This window comes from Penaeus vannamei, chromosome 32 (assembly GCF_042767895.1).
Source record: "Penaeus vannamei isolate JL-2024 chromosome 32, ASM4276789v1, whole genome shotgun sequence".
In the NCBI taxonomy this organism is placed as follows: Eukaryota; Metazoa; Arthropoda; class Malacostraca; order Decapoda; family Penaeidae; genus Penaeus; species Penaeus vannamei.
The window spans coordinates 18,262,486-18,272,485 of NC_091580.1; the positions used below are offsets into that span (position 1 = coordinate 18,262,486).

Genomic DNA, 10,000 nt, shown 5'->3' on the forward strand with positions numbered 1-10,000 from the left:
ATAAGTTTTTTTTCTTAAATTGCACTGCGCATTATTATTATGTCAAAGGCAATGCAATTCACTGCAACATATTTTATTCATGTACCGTCTATATTCAATTCTGGTTGTAATAAAATCGGTATCACGTTAATAACAGGAAATTAATGAGTTGAAAATGACATAGGAATATCTGACTATAAATGCTTGAGTCTTTACTATTTATTTTAAGTTAGAATAAAAGTGAAAGTGTAATCCTTGTGATGATAATAATTGCGCGCGCGCGCAATTATTGTTTGTGTGTGTGTGTGTGTGTGTGTGTGTGTGTCTGTGTGTGTGTCTGTGTCTGTGTCAGTGTAAGAAAACTCTCGTATTCTCCTAATAGCGAAAACAAATGATTAATATATTTGTGAACAGTGAACAAAGGGGACGATGAACAGGATAAACTCACATTTACGAAGAACAATTAAAAAAAGAGGTGCTATTCATTATCTCGATCACATTCATATCTGAGTCAAAAGCAGAGTTATAAACAAAGACAAGGAAAAGTTAACACGAACGACATACCGTTAATAGTTTCATAAACATAATTTAACATCGCTTTGAGTCACAGATCAAAAGATAGTGTTTGAAGGTTTATGATGAGGAATAATAATAATATTTTATAGATAATTCGCGTTCGGCGCAGTTCTGGTACTAGTGTTTGCATTTAGGTGATATTTGAATAAGTGGACCGTTTAGGTTAATATGCTGTGTGTGTGTGTGTGTGTGTGTGTGTGTGTGTGTGTGTGTGTGTGTGTGTGTGTGTGTGTGTGTGTGTGTGTGTGTGTGTGTCTGTCTGTCTGTCTGTCTGTCTGTCTGTCTGTGTGTGTGTGTGTGTGTGTGTGTGTGTGTGTGTGTGTGTGTGTGTGTGTGTGTGTGTGTGTGTGTGTGGTTTGGATACAGATTTTCTCTCCAATCCCAAGATAAGATGGATGTTAAATGTCGCCTTCAGTAATGCATTTGTGAATTGAGAATTTGCGTTGGTCCGTTTACGTTGAGTAACAAGATACGCACCTCTGTCCTCTCCCTATTCTCGGCAATTTGGTTCAATTGCCTAACCGTTTTACAACGAAAAAGCTTAACATTTGGCGAAATTTAACCTTGGTTCGCACTAAGCGATAAGGGCGGCGGTTTTACGAAAATAGCTTCAGCCTATTCGGAAGCGGATATGTGTTGGCCTTCGTTAGATGCGTAGTAGATGTGAAGGAAATAACGATAATAACACCAACAATTGAGCTTAAAAAGGAAGATTAGGAAGAGACAAAACCTAGTGCCCTAACCTACCTACCTCCCTAACATCAGATCAATAATATGAGACTAGAATAAAGAGTAAAGACGATAGAAATGAAATTAGAACGAATATACACACGAATAAAATAAATATAGTTTAGGAAAAAAAAAGTGGACAACCTTACCTCGAGACCTCTCCATTTTCCAAGCAAGCGAGCCACGGGGCAGAGGCATTCAGGCAAGCAGACAGGCTGTGTCCTTCAAGCAAGCAAGCAGTGTGTCATAGCGAAGGGGTGGAAGTCACAAGAAGCAGGCTGGAAAGGGGGGGGGGCAAGCAACAGAGCAACAGCAGCGAGGTTGCAACTAACTTACATACACACAGGGGAGGGAACCGACACGTGTGCGCACATACAGATAAGTGTAAGTAATGCGCTTGTGTGTGAGTGTGGGCGTGTGCGTGTTCACGTGGATCGCCGTATGCAGATTCGTGTAAGTAACGTGTAGATTTGGGCGTGTCTGTGTATATAGAGATCGCATAATAATCAAAGTGTGTGTACGTGGGCATGTACGTATATTTTGCATGTGCGCACAAGCCAGTTGTTTTGATAGGAAAATGATCTTATTATCGTCAGTAATGGAGATAGGCTCGTATAAATAGTGTCAGAGGCAACGTAGTGTTTATAGCGAATGGCAGTTTGTTCCGTAAGGTTAGACCGCGTGAAAGCTGCGGGTGGAATATCAATATCATTTTCGATATCATTATAATCGTTGTCAACAGAAGCAACAGTTGTTTCGCAATAGATTTTGGACAAGAACCTGTTGAGCACATAAGGAGACAGAGAGAGAGAGAGAGAGAGAGAGAGAGAGAGAGAGAGAGAGAGAGAGAGAGAGAGAGAGAGAGAGAGAGAGAGAGAGAGAGAGAGAGAGAGAGAGAAATAAAGAAATAAAGAAATAAAGAGACTGAGACAGAGAAAGAAAAAAGAACAAACGCTCTATTAGCCTACATGATCCCCCCCCCCTTCCTCCCCAATTCTCCCTCCCTTCCTATCTCTCTCACTCCCTCCCCCACCCCAACCCCCGTCCCTCCCCCAATTTTCGCATTACGATATGAGAAAAACGTTTAGCCTCAATATGCATTATTAGAAGTATTCGGGTCGTGGAAGTTGGGGGAGTTGTGAGGGGGGAGGGAGAGGGAGTTGGGTATGAGGTAGGGGAGGTAGGGAGGATGGGGTATGAAGTTGGGGAGGGAGGGGGAGGGGGGTATGAGGTTGAGGGAGGAAGGGGGACGGATATAAGGTTGGGGAGGGAGGGGGATGGGGTATGAAGTTGGGGAGGGAGGTGGATGGGGGATGAGGTATGAGGTAAGGGGGGTAAGGGCTAAGGGAGACGGGGTATGAGGTGTGAGGGTTTTTTTTTCAGGTATCAGGGAGAAGGAAGGGATATAGGAATAAGGGAAGGGAAGAGAGGGAGAGACGGGCGTGATAAGCACGATCCGACACTCTCTGCCACGCGGGCGCGAGATTTGAGGTATCACGCCCATTTCTGCCTATTTATCTTACATATTATTCTTTTCAGAGGGTCTTTTTTTATTTCTAAGTTCATATTATTATTATTATTTTTTTACTTTTAGAGGGTCTTTTTTTCTTTTTCTTTGTCTGGGGGGGGGGGTCTTAGGGCGGAGTTAGGTTAGGTTAGATCGTGTAAGGTTAGGGGGGAGGTTTGGGGGGGTTAGGGAACATCGCAAAATTTAATTATTTCTGTTGATTTTTTGAGATTTGATGTGGTTGTGTTTTTTTTTTATATATATATTCAAATTATTGTTGCTACTGTTATCGTTTTTGTTAATATTGTTAACCCCCTTCCTTCCTTCCGTCTCCATCCCTCCTCTCGTCCCTCCCTCTTTTTTCCTTCTTCCCTCTACCTCTCTCTTTTTCCTTCTTCCCTCCTTCCCTCCCTCTTTTTCCTTCTTCCCTCCCTCCCTCCATCCACCCCCTCCTTCCCCCTCCAGCCCCTCTTTCCCTCTTCCTCCCTTTCGCTCTCCCTTCCTCCTTCCACCCTCCTCCACTCTCTTCTCTCCCTCTCCCTCTCATCCTCTCCTTCCTTCCTCTCCCTCCCTCCTTCCCTCCCCCCCCTGCTCTCCCATTCCTTCCTTCTACCCCCTCCTTCCCTCCCTCCCCCTCTCTCCCTCCCTCCGTCACCCCCCCCCCGCGCGCGTCGTGACAGCCTCCAACACTCACACAATCAAACGCTCGACTGGATTTCAGCTTCAGAACGCCCGTGGAATGTGGGCGTCTGTTCGCATTAGGCGCTGAAACGCTGAAAGCCCGCCCTCCGCTTTTACGGGAGCGGAAACAACGGCGACGGCAGCTCGGGAGTTCGGTTGGAGCGTCTCCATCATTTCGTTTCCCGTTTTTGTTGTTGTTGAGATTGCTGTTGTTGTTGTTTATGTGTTTGTTTATTATTTTATTTTAGTTTTTATTTTCTCGGTTTTTATATTTTTTTCTTTTCTCTTTTCTTTTTTCTTTTTGTTTCTTTTCTTTTTTCTTCTTTTTTCTTTTCTTTTTCTTCTTGTCCTCTTCTTCTTGTTCTTTTTTTCTTTCTTTTTTCTTCTTTTTTCTTTTCTTCTATTTCGTCTTTTTCTTTCTTCTTTTTCCTCTTCCGTTCCGTATTCTCCTTTCCCCCCTTTGTCTTCCTTCTGACTTCCCTCTTCCGTTTCCCTTTCCCGTTATCCATGTTTCCCCTCCTTCCTCTTCTGTCCCATTCCCTTTTCCATTGGGAGATTTATGAATAGACAGATAAAACAAACATATTAATAGTTTGACAGAGAGAGACAGGCAGACAGACAGACAGACAGACAGGCAGGCAGAGACAGAGAAAGAGATCTTGACTGACTGACAGACAGAGACAGAGAGACAGAATTATATATATATATATATATATATATATATATATATATATATATATATATATATATATATAGAGAGAGACAGACAGACACAGAGAAAGAGAGAGAGAGACAGACAGACACAGAGAAAGAGACAGAGACAGAGACAGAGACAGAGACAGACAGACAGACAGACAGACAGAGAGATAGATAGATCAAGAGCGAGAGAGAGAGAGCGAGAGCGAGAGCGAGAGCGAGAGCGAGAGCGAGAGAGACAGAGACAGAGACAGAGACAGAGACAGAGACAGAGACAGAGACAGAGACAGAGACAGAGACAGAGACAGATATAGAGAGAGAGCGAGAGAGAGAGCGAGAGAGAGAGAGAGCGAGAGAGAGAGAGAGCGAGAGAGCGAGAGCGAGAGAGAGAGAGAGCGACCTTGCTCGTCATCGTGATTATAAATGCAAAATGTCGTTGAGTCTCGCGTACCTTGGCGTCCTTCTCCGCCCACGTCCACGGAGTCCTCTGGGACGGAGAAGGAGATAGATAGATAGATAAATAAATAGTTAGATAGAGAGAGAGAGAGAGAGAGAGAGAGAGAGAGAGAGAGAGAGAGAGAGAGAGAGAGAGAGAGAGATAAACAGATAGATAGATAAACAGATAGATAGATATGTAGATTGATGAGAGAGAGAGAGAGAGAGAAATATATTGATAGTGAGTGAGTGATGAGAGAGATAGATAGAGAGAGAGAGAGAGAAATAGAGAAAGAGAGAAAGAGGAAGAGAACAAGAGAAAGAAATGATATACGAGACAGGCAAGAGACAGACAGACAGGCAGGCAGGCAGACATCCCACAAATTAATGTTAACAACAAATACCCCCAAAGAAATATGATAAACGGGGCGCTAAAATCACCGCTATTCTCAGCCGCCGCGTGGGTCCGAAATGAGTTGAAGTCTACGGGAGTTTTACGCCACGTTCCGCAAATTGTTTACCTATTCAATTATGCAAAATCGCAACAGAATATACAAAATGTGAATGCAATTTGGGCGTGTTGATTAATTAAATAATTTGTTTTGTGATTTTGAAACTGGCAGCCGTAAAACAGATTACGAATAGGTCTAGGCATTTTTGTGTTAGAGTTTGTATGTATGTCGTATTAAAAAGAATATAGAAATTAATAAAAAATATGTTGTTGGCCTTTACATTTATTTCACAGAAATTATTTTATAATATGGTATAATTATATAATGTTATATGATTTGCTATAGTGTGAGAAAGATACTCGGGAAGGAGTTATCAAAAATAATAGATTTATATTTACAATTTCTAAAAAAATACTAAAGATAAAGACAAGATTTCCTGTCATTTCATAATCTCAATCATCAAAACTGATCAGCTGATGGAAGCTGGAAAATGATTAGTCTATTTTTTAATCATTATTATTACTTACTGTCAGTGAAGTCGTTCAATTAATAAGCATTTTGTTTATGATTTCTTAATCCGTATGTCGCGTGATATTAATTTATTATCTATCTGTCTTAAAATCATAGAGCAGTTTTTTTCTTGATATGTATATATATGTATATATATATATATATATATATATATATATATATATATATATATATTAATATATATATATATATATATGTATATATATATATTTTTTTTTCTTTTCTCTCTCACTCTCTCTCTCTCTCCTTTTCTTGTAATTATGTGAAGGCCTCATATACGTGTGTGTGTGTGTGTGTGTGTGTGTGTGTGTGTGTGTGTGTGTGTGTGTGTGTGTGTGTGTGTGTGTGTGTGTGTGTGTGAAACAATAATATAATACTTTAATTCGTTCTCATCAAAGCCATTTCACTCTTTCTAATTACACACGATACTGTTTTTATTTCACTAAACATGTTAATGAATATATAAAAAAATATATTGGATTAGAGTCCTGAAGGGTGAGTGAAAGGGGGGGGGTAGGGAGACAAGAGACCCCCCTCTGCTGAAAATTCGTCAGATGTTTTAGTCAATAGGCCTAATTAACCGTGTCTAAGCGTGGCCACCCTGAGGGAATTTGTTTATTACAGTATAACCAGCGGCATGAACAATCTCGTTTACATTTTTTTGTTTTTGTATGTGTGTATTTATTTGTTGTTTTTTTGTTCGTTATTTTGTAATGGATGGATTGGTTTTGGTTGTGTGTGTATTTTTTTCTGTGTATTCCTACATTGTTTTTGTTTCTATATTTATTTCTCTCTGCCTTCTTGCCTCTCTTTCTCTCGGCCTTGTTCTCTCTTTCTTTCTTTCTCTCGGTCTTGTTCTCTCTCTCTCTCTCTCTCTCTCTCTCTCTCTCTCTCTCTCTCTCTCTCTCTCTCTCTCTCTCTCTCTCTCTCTCTCTCTCTCCCTTTCATTTTTACTTTCTCTTTCTGTCTTTCTTTGTCTCAGGCATGCTGTAAAATTAGCCAGATGATATAGTAAATCACTTTACAGTCATATGCAAATTAGATTTATAATTGTGATCTCTTCTAATATGATTACCAACATTACTGAATTAAAGCTGGAAAAAATCTAATTGACAAATCCAGCCGAGGAGGGAGAGAGAGAGAGAGAGAGAGAGAGAGAGAGAGAGAGAGAGAGAGAGAGAGAGAGAGAGAGAGAGAGAGAGAGAGAGAGAGAGAGAGAGAGAGAGAGAAAGCGGAATCAAAGACATACATACATACATACATACATACATACATGCAGACAGAGACAGACAGACAGGCAGACAGACAGACAGACAGACAGACAGACAGACAGACAGACAGACAGACAGACAGACAGACAGACAGACAGACAGACAGACAAGCAGACAGACAGACAGACAGACAGACAGAGCCGCCCCGAGCAGTGGCGATCGTTGGCAGCCCTAGGGGGAGGAGGGGGTAGGGAGGGGTGGGTGATGGTATCTGCCCTGACTTACTCGCTCCTTACCGGTTGTAATGGGGGCGGGGGGGTAAAGAAGGGAGAAGAGAAGAAAGGGGGATAGGGAGAGTAAGGAAAGGAGAGAGAAGAGAAAGGGCGGGGGAGGAAGATTAAGTTTAGGAAAAAGTAGAAAGGGGAATAAGAAAAGAAAAAAAAGAAAGAGTGAGAGAGGAGGGGGAGAAGATCGAAATCTCTCCGTCTCGTGTTTTGAGAAGCGGAGCGAAGGAAAGAGATAAGGGGGGAGGGGGAAGGGGGATAGGGAGAAGAGAGGCAGGAGAAGAAAAGAGGAATTGAGAAGAGGGGGGACGGGAAAAGGGAAAGAGGAGTGGACAGAGAAGAGAGAGCAGAGAGGTGGAAGACAAGGGGGGGGGGGGAGGGTTATGGGTAGGCGGGGCCGGGAACACTGAACGTAGAACCCAAAATACAGAGCACATAAAGCATCACACAAAACATATAATCCACTGAACAGAACATACAAAAGAGAACACATAGAACCCGAGGCACAGAACAGAACATACAGAACACAAAGCACCCAAATCAATAAGCAAATAGAACAGAACCCACGCAAAGAAAAGAACACAGAACCCCAACGCACAGGACACAGAACAGAACCCACATAAGATATAACAAAAGAACACAGAACCCCCCCAAATCACAGAACACAGAGAACACAACCCACCCACACACACAGAAAAAAAACCCACGAACCCAAGAATCATAGAACACACGGAATAGAACCCCCCACCCTACACACAGAAAAACACAGAACCCAAGAATCATAGAACACGGAATAGAACCCTCACAGAACAGCACCCACCCAGAACCCGGCCCTCGCGCGTGTCTGAGGTCCCGGACGCCAACAAAAGCCGACTTCAGGACTTGTATGGAGAACAGCCCGAGAACCAACACACCTTCAAGTTATCTGGGGATAATAACCATCGTTTTTTATGGGACTACCGATAATGTCCCTTGCTCCTCCCTTCGGTGGGGAGTCTGTCTGTCTGCTGGCCTGTCTGTCTGTCTTTATTTGTCGTTTTGTCATGATTTTTTGTCTTGTTTCTCATTTTTCTCTGTCTATTTTCTGTCTGTCTGTTTTTCCTTGTCGCTCCTTTTCTCATCTCTTTTTCTCTGCGTATTTTCTGTCTTTCGATCTTGCCTTGTCGCTTTTGTTCTCATCTCTCTTTTATTCTGCTTATCTACTATCTGTCTGTCTGTATTTCCTTGTCACTCTTTTCTCATCTCTCTTTTTCTGCCTGTTTATTTGTCTGTCTTTGTAAAGGTAACCTGCGAGCCGGGGTGTGCAGACAAGGCAGAGTCTAGCAAGGTGTAGCAAACTTGGGGTAGCAGCGAAGGAGTAGCAGACTTCTTGGTAATTTGGAGTAGTTGATTGGGGAGAGAGAGTTACAGCTTATGGGGAGAGAGAGAGAGACAGCTGATGGGAAGAGAGAGAGACAGCTGATGGGGAGAGAGATACAGCTGATGGGGAGAGAGAGACACAGCTGATGGGGAGAGAGAGATACCTGATGGACAGAAACTCCGGTATGAATGCTATAAACTGTCTGTCTATCTCTCGCAGGCGACCCTCTTTTATACAAACCTATGCAGGAAATCGTTAAAGGGGTCGCGTCGTACAAGGAAGTGGAAGAGAGGGGATGCTAACACGAAAACAGTGACGTCACATAAGGCGGAAGGCCTACGGATGCCATGCCTGCAATTGCGCTGGGCGGAAGACCTGGTATGTGCGAATTATGGTGTTATATGTGTGATAGCCGTGGTCGGAATAGTAGTAGGAGTATAGGGTGTTATATGAGAGCGTTGCAGTCTGTGTTCTTTTTGTGGTTTTAGGGTCTCATTTTATTACTGTTTGTCTGTCTATCCGCTGCCCACCTGTCAGTCTGTCTGTCTGTGTCTGTTTGTCTCTCTGTCTACCTGTCTGTCTGTCTGTTATTGCACGTTTTTACAACCACATTGAACCTCAGTCGACAGAGGGAGCAGGAGGGGAGTAGGTGGGGGGGGGAGAGATAAACAGCCAGGTGAAATTATAGATAGATTGACAGAGAGAGAGAGAGAGAGAGAGAGAGAGAGAGAGAGAGAGAGAGAGAGAGAGAGAGAGAGAGAGAGAGAGAGAGAGTAAAGAAGAGGAAAAACAAAAGAAAAAAAAACGAAAACGTTTGCGGTATCGATATCTTTCAGTTTTTAATATAAGGTGTTCCCGGTCGCCATTTTGGTAGCATCAACCAGGAGTTTTATTGACTATAACATCTTGTGTATCTGAACTCGATCTTTTTTACGTACACGAGGAGGGGGGAGGGGGTAGTTGGATGTTTACGTGTGTTCGTATGTACATTTGTTCAGGAGTATAAGATTTTTTATGCGTCTACATGGTGTGTGCATATATATGTATGTTCATCATCATCATCATCGTCTCCGTCACCGTCACCGTCACCATCATCATCATCATCATCACCACCATCACCATTACCTCCACTTCCACCTCCACCTCCACTTCCATCCTCACCCTCACTCCACCACCACCATTACCACCACCCCACTCCTACCCTCCCCCTCACCCCACCACCCCACCACTATCACCATCCTCATATACAACAACCCATTTTGCGTTTATTTGGACCCCATTTTTAGCGCACCCAGACCCCGGAGAGACACTGAACGCCAGAAGAAGAAAGGGAAGGTCGGGCAGAAGGGGGGCGTGGCTTCGCTAGACATGGGCGGTGCCTGCAAACTCCCTGACCGGCGAAGGGTATGCGGGTTTGTGAGGTCGGGTAACACTGCAGCTTCTAGCCATGGGTGGAGTGCACGCCGAATGTGTGAACGGTGCGTGCGTGTGTGTGTGGGGAGGGTGGGGGGGATGGGTGTGTGTGGAGGGGGTATGGGGGAGGGATTTATGGGTGTAGG

At 43.3% G+C, this 10,000-nt stretch overlaps 1 protein-coding gene across 1 annotated transcript in view; it reads left to right on the forward strand.

Moving 5' to 3' along the window:
- LOC113823917 (discoidin domain-containing receptor 2) overlaps positions 1–10,000 on the forward strand; it is a 78,932-nt gene that overhangs the window by 460 nt on the left and 68,472 nt on the right. The window lies entirely within an intron of this gene.